This window comes from Bidens hawaiensis, unplaced genomic scaffold, assembly GCF_021521415.1.
Source record: "Bidens hawaiensis isolate Kalapana, Puna unplaced genomic scaffold, B.hawaiensis_p1.1 tig00031085_1, whole genome shotgun sequence".
NCBI lineage: Eukaryota > Viridiplantae > Streptophyta > Magnoliopsida > Asterales > Asteraceae > Bidens > Bidens hawaiensis.
This window is the reverse complement of record NW_027495200.1, coordinates 137,776-151,522: the sequence shown is the minus strand read 5'-3', so window position 1 is coordinate 151,522 and position 13,747 is coordinate 137,776. Positions and strand designations below refer to the sequence as shown.

At 34.4% G+C, this 13,747-nt stretch overlaps 1 long non-coding RNA gene across 2 annotated transcripts; it reads right to left on the bottom strand.

Annotated features, from left to right (window-relative positions):
- Positions 1 to 3,855: 3,855 nt before the first annotated feature.
- LOC143581506 (uncharacterized) lies at positions 3,856 to 5,946 on the bottom strand. 2 transcript variants are annotated; one of them, XR_013143835.1, is made up of 5 exons: positions 5,251 to 5,946; positions 5,068 to 5,161; positions 4,882 to 4,970; positions 4,024 to 4,213; positions 3,856 to 3,930 (listed from the first exon to the last, which is right to left on the bottom strand). It is a non-coding gene; the product is annotated as an uncharacterized LOC143581506 (long non-coding RNA). The 2 variants fall into 2 exon arrangements; XR_013143834.1 differs by having other exon boundaries at positions 5,068 to 5,946.
- Between the last annotated feature and the right edge of the window lie 7,801 nt (positions 5,947 to 13,747).

Here is a 13,747-nt window from a genome sequence, read left to right as displayed (position 1 = left end):
TAAAGGGTTTAAAATATGTAAAAAGGGGAGTGATTACTCATCTTAGTAAATAAGCGAGGCGATAATGATTTGATTAGTAATAAAGGAAGATCAAGCTCTTCGGGAAAATACTGACGAGATATCCTAAGTAACAATAACTGAGGAAATAAATAGGAATTCAACAACGAATCTAAAACTAGATAGAGGTTTGTGATTTGATGATCTAGTGCGTTTTTGCGAAAGTTAAATACTAATAGATTTATTATAAATTTTATTATCAAAGTTTTATAATAAGAATTAATTATATAAAATATCTAAAAATACCTAAATTAGTATTTATAATACTTTATAGTTTATATGCAGAGATTTGTTTAATTCCATCGAAAAATGTGCTTAATGTATTTATATACATTTTTATTGTTAACAAAGATTTCTTTTAAATTAGTATTGTAAATAATAAATAATAATAATAATAATAATAATAATAATAATAATAATAATAACAACAATAATAATAATAATATAATACCGTTTATAAAATACTTGAAATTAGACTATATTTTAATATGTTAATTAGCATGTTAAATTTTAAATATATTAACAAAATCAAAACCCTTTTTAAAATCTTTATTATATAAACCTTTAACAATTTTAGAAATCAATTATATATATATAGATATAAATATATACATACATATATATATATATATACATACATACATATATATATATGGTTCTTAACCAAAATTCGGAAAACAACTAGCAAATGTGTCGTGTTTGTAAAAATACTGATTTATTATTATATATAATATTAATAATGGCCTGAACCCGTGCCCCCAGCCAAGCAACTCCTTAACGCTCAAACATAACCAACTGCGCTACCAAGCAGCTAGTAATAACTTCAGAACAGGAACTTAAAATAATAGACAGACACAACCGCAAATCAAACTATAAACTCTAACAATCCAATCGTTTAATCCCGTTTATGTTTAATAAAATTTGTTTGGGGAGTTTGCTTACTAATAAAAAACGAACAATATACATGTAAGAATTACCATAAAAGATGATGGTTTGATCAAGAACCGCGCAAAGAAACCCGACGGCCATATAGTGACGAAGAACGGGTACATGATAATCAAATTAGTGTTGGGGTTTTTTTTGGCGATGGATTAAGGATCGTGTACCAAAGTTTATTTGAATTATAATTAATGAAATATAGTAAATCCCTAAACGGTTATAGACAGTTTGTTCAAATAGGCATTACGTATAATGTATGACTGTTTTAACATAATTAAAGGTGTCGGTAGGCCGGATTTGGTGAGGATAACAAACTTCTTGATTCAGTTTCCAAGTTTATGACGAGAATTAGGGTCCAAGCAAAGTAAATGGGTCACGGGTATGCGGGTATGGGTTTGGATAATGGGTAATTAGGTTATAATATCATAAAACTCTAGAATTTGCAATAAGGTCCTTGGAGATTAGGGTTGGGATCACTTTGAGGTTAAAGTTTGGTTACGGGTTCAAAACTTACATATTTCAAAGTAGTTTTTATATATACTAATTAAATATAAATAACAAATATTAATAAAATAATATTATCTCGATTAACGCGATATTTTCTTGGATAAATTTTTTTCGAAAGTAAAAACGGGTCGGGTAACGGACAAAATATAATAAGTGGAAAATCCGAGTTGTTACATCATTTTCTCGGGTATGTTTCTGTTATTTTACTGCACGTTTCCATCATTAAGAATTTAATGCTATGTTAAACTTAACTTAACCTTAGTAATAGTTCATTAAAAATGAACTTGATTCGATTATGTATTTATTCGGTTTGGTTTAATAATTTTATATATCCAACATCTAAAACAAAATTCTTTTCATCTATTATTGTAAAAAATTTTATTTACCAAGTTAGAAACGAACCCGTTTGAAAAAGTTGGGCGCAGGTCCGACGGAAAAACGAAGCACTCGCTTAAACTCATATTGGGCCGTTTGGGATTTTTCTTGAAACAAGCTCGACTTAATAATATGACTAAAAATTATTATAAACCATCCTTTTATAAATTACTAAAACTAACCAACTTATAAACTTTACAAAGGATGCTCTTAATGTATACAATTATAGTGTGTGTGTTTGTGTGTGTGTGTGTGTTTCTTTCTTTAAAAGGTTTAAAACACTAAACCATGAACCGAATCTTCTAAAGCCTTTCATTTTTCTTTATTTTCTTTAATCCTATATTGAACCTAGAAATATTTTCTAGGACTGCTCGTCGAACCAAACTCGCCTGTTTCAGCTCGCTTAGACGTTTAATTTTATCTTTCGTTCTCTAGCTTTATCAAGTGAATTTCTCACACTCCATTGTTTTCTCTTTTAAATATTTTGGCGTTAGCATATATATCTGATCAAATAAATTTTTTACATATATAATTACAAAACTACAATTCATAGATGACAAAACTACAATTCATGGACTTGTGTGTTTACTTGATTACTTTCTCAAAACTTAATTGCACGTGGTTTCCTCAATAAGTATGATCATACGCCCCCTTTGCACTCAGGACAATTTTTTTATGAGTGAAAAAAGGACCCCAATCCGAGTACATTGGTTATTACCAACTGAAAATGAACTTACTTTCTCGATTATCCAAGTACGTTGGTTGTTACCAACAAGAAAGGACCTTACTTGCATGATTATTACACATGTCTCATGGAATTGTATGGTTTTTATATTATATATATCAAAACTTTTGTGAACCCACCAACTATTTGTTTAGTTGACACCTATTATATATATATATATATATATATATATATATACTAGTAGGTGTCCGCGCGATGCGGAGGAGACGTCATTTTACAACACATTACTTATTTTATATTGGTTGATATCGGTTTCGTTCGTTAGAGTATCGATTGGGTTCTTTCGAATATGTAGAGTTATAAAAAAGAGAAAATAACCCACACGTAGCGGCTACATGTAAGGTTGTTTGTGTAACTTAATGATACATAATTAAAACTGAACCGCATAATAATATCTTGTTTCAGGTTTGTCGATTTTGAACTTCAATTCTTAGTTTAACCACTACTTACTACGCTCAACAATGTTATTTTGTTTAGTGCATGGTTATGCGTTGCATTAGTAGGGGGAATGATGACCTTGTTCACAATCGTCATCCAAAATATAATTATCTACTGAATTTACATCATCGCCAATCTCAACATGTAGCCAATGGAAACATGGATGGGAAGAGGTTAGACATGTACATAATTGAGATTATATAACTTTGCATGTGTTCAAAATTTATTAGTTGCATTCGGCATCAAATCAACATTTAAAAGTCATTTATTTGACCATGAAAATCCAAACTTCTATTAAATACTCTACTTTACTGAATGACTTAGTCCTTACATTTTGACGTTTTTTTGTCAATGCGATGAAACCAACCAACGAAGCGCGCATTGATCAAAGAGAAAACGGGTCACGCGCTCTCTTTCGAATATCCAACTTTAGCTCATCCATACGTATTGTTGTTCGTAGGCCTTGCCATCAAAAGAACCAAATATGCATCAACAACATGGTAAGCACTACATTTGTAATAATAAAATATTGATTTCATTATATTCATACACAAATTCAGTTCCAATTTTTTTTTTGTCATAACTGAAACCCAAACCGAGGAAAAAATTGTCTAAACTAAATTAATCAAACTATATAACCAACAACCAAATCGAATAACCAAATAAAACTTGGTTACAAAAACCAAATAATTATATGGCATGTGATAGGGTTCAACAACTCAACCTAAATAATTATAACACTATGTAGTTAGATTAAACAGTCTACTCTTTGAGCTACTGGTGGATTTGAGCTACTCTTTGAACTGCTTAAACTTGAGATACCAAATCACCTCAAATTAAGACACTAAAGCAAGAACGGTATGCCGTGCCTATAAAAAGAAATATTATATAATAAAAATTGTTAAACAAAAATGTATGCATAGAAAATAAAGGATAAGAAACAAAGGAGCTAAAACCCTTACCCATGCTAAAGTCCCGTTGATTAAATTGACATCCGCATAGTTCGACCAATTTTGACGAGAAGATAGTCGTTGTTGTCGGGCATAATGACAATAAGCGAATTGACTTCCTTTCAGTCAGTGGACTAAGTTTTTTCATATGGCCTCATGGAACCGAGCCTTTAACACCCTTTCAACCTCAACGGGATGGCCACTGAATAAAACAAGCACAGACTCAGTACTAAAGGACTGCAAAAACAAACAAAATTGAAAGACAACCACCATTTGACTTTCAAGTAAAAATAGTCTTGTTGACAACATTTGACTCTTGTTGTAGGATTTCATCACAAACTTTGGTTGTCATAACTATGTGTAATTATGGAAAACTAAAAGGTAAATGCATCAAAAAATCAGTTTTCCCCATTTAAAAAAAAGTGTTCAGTGAACCGTTTTTTAATAAACAAGAGAACATGACCAAGTTTTTGGTTCATTTAGTTAAACGAACGTACATGAACATGTGCATCGTTCGTTCATTTAGGTCCATAAACGCTCATTTATGCTCATGTTTGTTGGTTTAAGTTTGTTCATTTACACTCATTTATATATTAATTTAAAATAATTTAGGCCCGTTACAATTTAGTATGCTTTATTTAAATTTTCAGCCCTAACATATTGATGTTTACATTTAATTTTAATTAGTGTTTGCTTGGTTATGTTCATTCATCTATGTTCAAATAAGTTTGTATGTTTACGTTCGTGCTCGTTTATGCTATCAATTGTTTATTCAGTTAAAGTTAAAAAAAAACAATCGAAAACATGTCTTGTTCGTGTTCGTTTGGCTCTGTTTATAGTATTAAACAATGCTAAAGTAGTATAACTTACCAATAAAAGGAACAGGTGGATCATTGATCAAATTAGTAGCTGAAATCACAATATTCTCAAGTCCTCCACTGATGTCCTTACATGCCAGCCTGACATTAAACAAGAAAAACAAGTTAGCAAGCATAATAATAATTATAATATTGGTCCAAAATAACTATAACTTGTTCGGTACCAAGAGAAGGCTACCCTTCGAGACGCTTAGAGAGCAGACTTGTAAACGGTGACACCAGAAAATCCTTTCTTTGCCCAATATTTTTCAACCTAAATAGCAAAAACATCCCTGAAGTTTGACAAAAAATAAAATTCAAACAACAAAAGATGAAACCTATCAAATTTATCCATCTTAGGTGTAAACTTTGTCAACATAACTTGTTCTAAATTAATTCCTGTAAATAGCTCTAAATGACACATTTTTGCTCCAAAGAATTATGCATATATACAACATAAAAGAGTGGCAACATATAATTTTGATTATCCGGGTACTCTTTTTGATACAAACTGTGTAAAAAAAGATTAAAGCGAAAACATGCACGTCGACACATCGTGATGATTAGTTAGCTATTTAAGTTAAGTAAATAACCTTTTAAGAGCTTACCCAATATAATCAATACCCTCGGTACGGTCAGCTTGTATGTATTAACCTGGAATTGATCCTATCTTTATTGGAGGAGTAAGAATGCAGTTTGAAGACATCATATGCACATGAACGTTGCCAAATAAACTACTTTGTAACATACTGAATATTACTTTGTTAGATATGAAGAAAAAAATGACCTTACATTATGAAGCCTTAAGATCAGGTCTTTTAGCCTTCCATTTTCTACAATGCATCATGCTTCTGCACAAGTTTATACATCATATTGTGTATATAAATTTGAATTGAGCTAATTTAGAGCAAAATGAGAAGTTAGTATTGTACCTTCTAGTTATGACCAAATTTCTAGGACTAGCTTGACTAACGTGATGTACAATATTGTTAGAACCAATCCCAATTCCAATAATATTAGATCCACCAGCTCAACTATTCCAAATCAAACAATTAATTTCACCATCTCCTTCTTCCGTCAACATTTTGAGGTTAGTTAATATCTTAAACAAATAATCCGAGCTTGTTTAAAGAAAGAAGTTCCCAATATGAAAAGCAATCTAGGCATATCAAAGTTTACAAAATCCACTTTTATAGAGTAAATTATTTCATTGTAAAATTTGCAAATATATAATACTAGTAATTGTATTTATATATTTGCAAATAGCATCATAAAGTTGGTTGGTGCAGATTAAGGTATTTGACCATATTTTTGGTCAAATACTTACTGTAAGTATAAAATAAGATTACTGTTAAGTAAAAAGGTGATTCCAATTATCCTCACTTCCAGTATACGACAGTTAAAGTTCATATATCTGGAATTCATAAAGCCTAGACGTTATGCCATCATATGAAACCCTAGAACAAAATACTGCAGTTCATGCTTTTCATATAGATTAAACTCCAACATATCAAACTAAAAACACAAAATACCACAAGTCCAAATGAAATTATACTCACCTGAACACGAAATTCCCTCGATTTGAAGAGAATTTTAACATATAACTCAGAAAATCAAGTCAACAAATCTAGAGTGAAGCAAGAGAATTTCATCAAATCGGGGTCAATCCCAGCAAATAAAAAAATGAATTTGATGTTTTGAATAGGTACCAAACCTTTCTTAGAGTTTTCCATCTTGAACCTTTTCAAGATTTTGTCAATGCATGCACTTTGATTCAAACCTATCAACCGCCTTGATCTATCCCTATAGATCCTTATTCCCAGAATATAGGCGGCTTCTCCAAGATCCTTTATGGAAAAGCAACTTCCAAGCCAGGTTTTTACACCTTCCAAGGTTGGAATGTCATTTCCAAATAACAATATGTCATCGACATACAATACCAGAAAGGTAATAATGCTCCCACTAGCTTTCTTATACACACAAGCTTCATCAGCGTTTTTGATGAATCCAAATTTCTTGACTTCATCATCAAACGGCGATTCCAACTCCTAGATGCTTTTTTCAATCCATAGATTGATTTCTTTAACTTGCATACTTTATTAGGATGTTGTGGATCGACAAAACCTTCAGGCTGAACCATATAGACATCTTCCTCAAGATGGCCATTAAGAAAAGCAGTTTTGACATCCATTTGCCATATCTCATAGTCATAATATACGGCTAGGGCAAACAATATCCTTATAGACTTTAGCATCGCCACAGGCGAGAAAGTTTCATCATAGTCAACCCCTTGAGTTTGAGTGAAACCCTTTGCTACAAGTCTAACTTTGTAAGTATCCAAGTTTCCATGCATATCAGTTTTCTTCTTGAAAACCCACTTACTTCCAACCAGTTTGGAATTTAGAGGTGGAACAATCAGGTCCCATACTTGGTTGTCATGCATGGATTGCATCTCAACATTCATGGCTTCCAGCCATTTGTCACAATCAGATTTTGACATTGCATCACGGTATGTGGTTGGTTCATCTGAATCTACCACATAGCATCCATCCATGAAAAATCCATATCTCTCAGGTGGGGTGCTAATTCTACCACATTTGCGAATGTTTTGTGTGTTTTGATCAACCATTTGATCATCATCAACAACTCTTGTTGATTTCTAGTGTCAACCAAACGTGTATCGGCTTGTGGTTCTTGATCCTCCTTGAGTTCCATAGTTCTATCAGTTCCTTCCATAAGGAACCTTCTTTCCAAGAACTTTGCCTTTCGAGCTATAAACACTTTATGCTCATTTGGATTGTAGAAATAATATCCCATCGAATCTGTGGGATATCCTACAAAAATACACTTAGTGGATCGGCTTTCGAGTTTGTCAGGGGTATAGATCTTAACATAATCCTCACAGCCCCATACCTTTAAATATGATAATGATGGAGATTTTCCATGCCATATTTCAAAAGGTGTCCTATCCACTTTCTTGGTTGGTGCCATATTTAAAATACGGGCAGCAGAGATCAGTGTGAAACCCCAAAATGATAGAGGCAATGTGCTTCTAGCCATCATGGATCGAACCATATCCAATAAGGTTCGATTCCTCCTTTCAGACACACTATTATGTTGTGGTGTTCCAGGTGGAGTAAGTTGTGAGACAATCCCACAACTCCTAAGATGTTCTAGAAACGCATCATTGAGGTATTCACCTCCTCTATCGGATCGAAGTACTTTGATTGTTTTGTTGAGTAGATTTTGTACCTCATTTTGGAAGACTTTGAACATTTCAAAGCCTTCATTTTTGTGTCTTAACAAGAACACATACCCATAGCGACTATAATCGTCGGTAAAGGTAATGAAGTATCTTTCACCATTCCTTGTCATTGTCCTAAAAGGACTACATACATCCGAATGTATGATGCCTAATAAGTCTTTCGCCGTTTCATTAGTTCCACTAAAGGGTTCTTTGGTCATTTTTCCCAATAAACAAGATTCACATTCATCAAATGAATCAACATTTGATTTCAAAAGACCATTCTTTCGAAGTGTATGAATGCGATTCTTGTTTATGTGACCAAGACGACAATGCCAAAGAAAAGTATTACTCAAATCCACCTTGAGCCTTTTGGTGCTAGCTTGGTACAACGAGTTATCAATGTACGAGTCATCATGAATTAATTCATAAATGCCATTAAACGGAATCGCTTTAAAGTAAAAGACATTATCCATGAAAAGATAAATACCATTGTCTACAAACTTAAAATCATAACCAGATTGTCTTAATACAGAAACAGAGATAATATTCCTAGTCAAACTAGGGGAATATAGAATGTTTTTCAAAACAATTTCCAAACCATTTGGAAGCTTTAAAACATAATCTCCTCGGGCTTGGACGTCAACCTTTGCTCCATTGCCCATGAAGAGACTTATATCTCCTTTCTTCACATCATTTCTTCTTTTGAACCCCTTAAATGAATTGCAGATATAAGTTCCACATCCGGTATCCAATACCCATGTGTTAGAAGAAATAATATTAAGATCAATATGGATCATGAAAGTTGTACCTGAGGTTTGCGCCGCATCCCTCTTAGCTTTCAACTCCTTGAGATAGGTTGGACAATTTCTCATCCAATGACCTATATCTCCACAACCAAAGCACGGATCCTTAGTGCTAACCTTTAGCTTCTTAGGTTTTGGTTCCGCCTTTGCCTTTCCCTTGAACCCCTTCTTGACTTGCCCCTTACCCATAGCAACCTTTGCCTTGGGTTCAGGGTGATGCCTCTTCTTAGAGCCACCCTCATTGATCGCAATAACGGGTAAAACCTTTTACCCATGCCAGCTTCGGCTGTCTTAAGCATTGCGTGAAGCTCACCAATGCTCTTGTCCAATCCATTCATGTTGTAGTTCATGACGAATGTCTCAAATCTTTTAGTTAGGCCGTTCAGGATCAAATCCGTGGCTAACTCTTTTGAGACGGGACAGTTAAGCCGTTCAAGCCGATCAATGTGGCTTTTCATCTTAAGCACATAAGATGATACAGATTGAGTTTCTTCCATATGACATGCATGAAGCGCTTGAACCGTTTCAAAACGCTCAACCCTTGCTGGGTAATCATGTCATACGCCCCATGATTCTCGAAATCCTTTTGGATCTCAAGAATCATTGTTCCCAATATGAGGCAAGAAACCTGTACTGAATCCTCGGTGTATTTGAGCCAATTCGCATAGGCATCCAAGTTTTTTACATCGGGTTCATCGGGAATAGGGTCGTCTAAAATGTAAGACTTCTTTTCTTTCTTGAGAACAATTCTCAAGTTTCGATACCAGTCCATGAAGTTATTATAGTTTAGACGATCCTTATCCAGAATGGATCGCAGTGATAAGTTATGCACAGGTGGGATAATTGCGTTCGGTGCGTTGTTTGCGGCCATCTATAAAAGAGTTTAACAAAGTTCAATTTAGTATTTTCGATATCAATAAAATTTTAATCTTTAATACCCTTTAATGTCTCCAAGACAATTATTGATTAAAATCTAGAACCCAACGTTTCATTCAAATAGTAGTTAGGTGACCTTTATCCTACTATTCGAATTAACAAGGTAGTCAACATTTGACGATTGCAACCCTTTGCAACTTCTAGTTTTATGGGATTGGTTAAACATTATATGTTTAGTTGGTATGTTTAATCCCATCAACACCTTTGAATTCCATGTTAAGGTGACCCTATAGTCATGGTTTTCAAATCAAGTCGTCCTACTTACACACACGTGTGAGTTTACACATACAAGTGGTTAGGTGACCCTAATGCCAAAAGTATTTGTAAAACCACCTTAAGATCACAAGCTTTCTTAAAAGTGCTTAGGTGAACCTAACCCACTATCAAGTCTACAAGTGACTAAGTGTCATGTAAAAGGATGGTGTTCAACTTGTTTATAAAAGAGATTTTAGTTTTCAAAATTCTAGATTGGAAAACTATTTATTGTACCTTCCATTTGCATGCATTCAAATGTATGGTACCTTTGAAAAACCAATTTTCAAATTCCTTTTAATAAAACCCATTTTATTATGAAATCATTAATAGTTAATGAAACCAATTTTATAACTTAATAATTTCAAAGGAATCACTTTTATGCTAGTTGTCGATTTAAATTGTAAACATCCACACATGATAAAACAATAAAACTGAGAGAACCGAGCCCCGGTGCGGAAGCGTGAATAATCGGTATTAAACAACGGTGTGGAGCTCGGGTCTAGGGTTAGGATCGAATATCACTCATATTCACTCTTGAAAGATGTTTGGACGGATGAGGTGTATTGGGAGAGAGCCTGATTTGATTAACAATCAATAATAGGATGAACAATTGCAATCAAAACACAAACAAGATAGAAATGGTAGTATGAAATATTAGCCGAATGATTCTCATTAAGATGAAACACTCATACATACATTCATACATACAATCGATTAAGAAATATCTCAGCCGCCACCAGGAGAGCTCATCCTGGAGGCGGAGACTCTCTCAAAGGGATAAACCCTAATTGTCACACATACACAATACAAAACACTCATACTAGACAAATGAATAAAAATAACTATTTATACTAGTCTAGCATGACTTGGTCTTCAAGCCATCCACCCTTGGTTGAGACCAAACAATATATATTTCACCCACAAATTAATTTGATGCATCGGTCTAAAACATAAGTTCCAACAATCTCCCCCTTAGACCAATGCCATTAAATTTCTTCCATGATCACCTCATAACACGTTGTCTTTCGTTGAAATTCTCCCCCTCACGTTAAGCTTCTCCCATTGTTCATTTCGAATTATCACACTTATACCACTTCTGGATATAGTTGTATGGGCATATGAACGAGGCTTTGAACTTCAAATATCAACTTCAAGTAACAAGGTTATCACAGAAAGAAATAAACTCAATGTGATCATCAAATAATCTTCAATTCTTCAAATCTGTTTCTTCCCTTGTAACTCATCTTCAAACCGTTCCCTGAATCAAGATAGCATTCAAGTCAACCATAACCCGTTCTTGACTGTTCAAGTGACTATTTCATAGGAGTTTAGACTCTACTGATCATCATTTCAACATTGTTGCTGGTGATGACTCTATCTTCTCTTCCGTACTAGGAAATCTGAAAACTTACAACTGATGAAACATCTTTGAAAAACTTTAGATTATTGATCTTGATCAACTTTTCCTTATCTTGAGTCTTTTACTTGATTTGAAGCATGCCATTTGCAATTAAATTCAAAGATTTTTACTCCCCAATTTCGTTGCAATTGTCTTTAATAAACGTGTCTTCAAATCAAGTGTGGGTGAAACAATCTTGACCATCCTTATCAAGATTATAAAAATCTGAAAACAAACATATTCATATGTTGGTTGACACTAAAAGTGATTAAATCCTTAAGCTTGGTCAACACTTGTTCTTGTAAAGCTCTTGATGAAGTCGTGAAATTTGATGAGGTTTGAATTCCATAAGCTTGTTGATGATTGGAGAAAAAATTACCAAAATACCCCTGGTATATATCTTCCGTAGAGAACAGCTTGGTCAAACAGTCAACGGCACCAAGAATCTCAAAAGTTTCTTCAAAACCTTGAAATATTTCACAAAATCTGTTTCCTAGCACACAGTGTGCTTGGGATCACTTTCCTAGCACAAAGTGGGCTTGGGAAAACTGTCCTAGCACAAGGTGTACTCGGAAGAACTTTCCTAGCACAAAGTGTACTTCGGAGCACATTCCTAGCACAAAGCGTACTCGGAAGAACTTTCCTAGCACAAAGTGTACCCGTAAAGAAAAAACACTTGTAATTTTTCAATTTTTGCACTAGCACAAAGTGTACCCGGAAGCACTTTCCTAGCACAAAGCGTACCGGAAAAACAAAACACTTGGGTTTTTTTCAATTTTTTCACTAGCAAAAAGTGTGCCCGGAAGCAAAAGTGTGCTCGGATTACTTGGTGCTCGGAAACAAAAGTGTGCTCGGATTACTTAGTGCTTTTTCATTTTCCACCAAACATGCTCGGAAGCAAAAGTATGCTCGGGAGCAAGGGTGTGCTCGACACAAACTTGAGTTTTTCTCTTCACAAGCATAGTTGTTCAATGACAAAACAAAGTATGCTCGACAAAGAGTCTGCTCGAATAAATGACAAAGTGTGCTCAAGACTTAAAGAGGATAGTTTACTTGAGGACTAAGGATATGCTCTGGGTTTCACAAAGTGTGCTCGAATTTGATGTGCTCGATATAAGACTTGCTCGAAATAACCTGTGCTCGAGCCAAACAAAGATGTGCTTGGGCAAAATACCTCATGTGCTCGAAGCAACACTTAGTCATTTTCCATACTTGGGTTCAGTCTTATATGATCATAGTATGCTCGAGACACCAAAACTTCATTTCTGCATAATCAGTTACTGATTCGCCCTTGCAGAACCTGCTTGAATATTCACTTTGCATATGCTGCAACAAACAATGATGAAATTGCTTTCAGTACCTGTGCTTTCTTCACTTGTACATTCTCCTTCTCAGTTTGTACCATCAGCAATTTTTTTCAACACACATCTACTGTTTGTGCAGCACGAGCACACAAAACCCTAATTCTTCAGATCGAGAAACAAGTTTCGTAATCTGAAATTAATCACTGTATCCCTATCCAAGTCATCTTGAAATCAAAGAAACCTATCTTCATATCATAATCAACCTTTTCAGATCTGGAAATCATCAAATGAACAGTGTCGCTCCAAAACAAGCCAAATAACACTGTTACATAAGATCTGGGCCATTCTGACCAAATAAACATGAAATTGATGTTGGATCTCCAAACGAGTCATCAACCCAAACATCAATCCATAAAATTTTCTCCGAATCATCAAATAATTTCAAAACCCCCAAAAATAATTTCAACGAACTTCATCGTTTAACGCCCATGGTGGATTCAAGAGCGAAATGAATCTGTTCAGCGATTAGTCTGAACGATTCGGTAACCCAGGCTCTGATACCAACTGAGAGAACCGAGCCCCGGTGCGGAAGCGTGAATAATCGGTATTAAACAACGGTGTGGAGCTCGGGTCTAGGGTTAGGATCGAATCTCACTCATATTCACTCTTGAAAGATGTTTGGACGGATGAGGTGTATTGGGAGAGAGCCTGATTTGATTAACAATTAATAATAGGATGAACAATTGCAATCAAAACACAAACAAGATAGAAATGGTAGTATGAAATATTAGCCGAATGATTCTCATTAAGATAAAACACTCATACATACATTCATACATACAATCGATTAAGAAATATCTCAGCCGCCACCAGGAGAGCTCATCCTAGAGGCGGAGACTCTCTCAAAGGGATAAACCCTAATTGTCACACATACA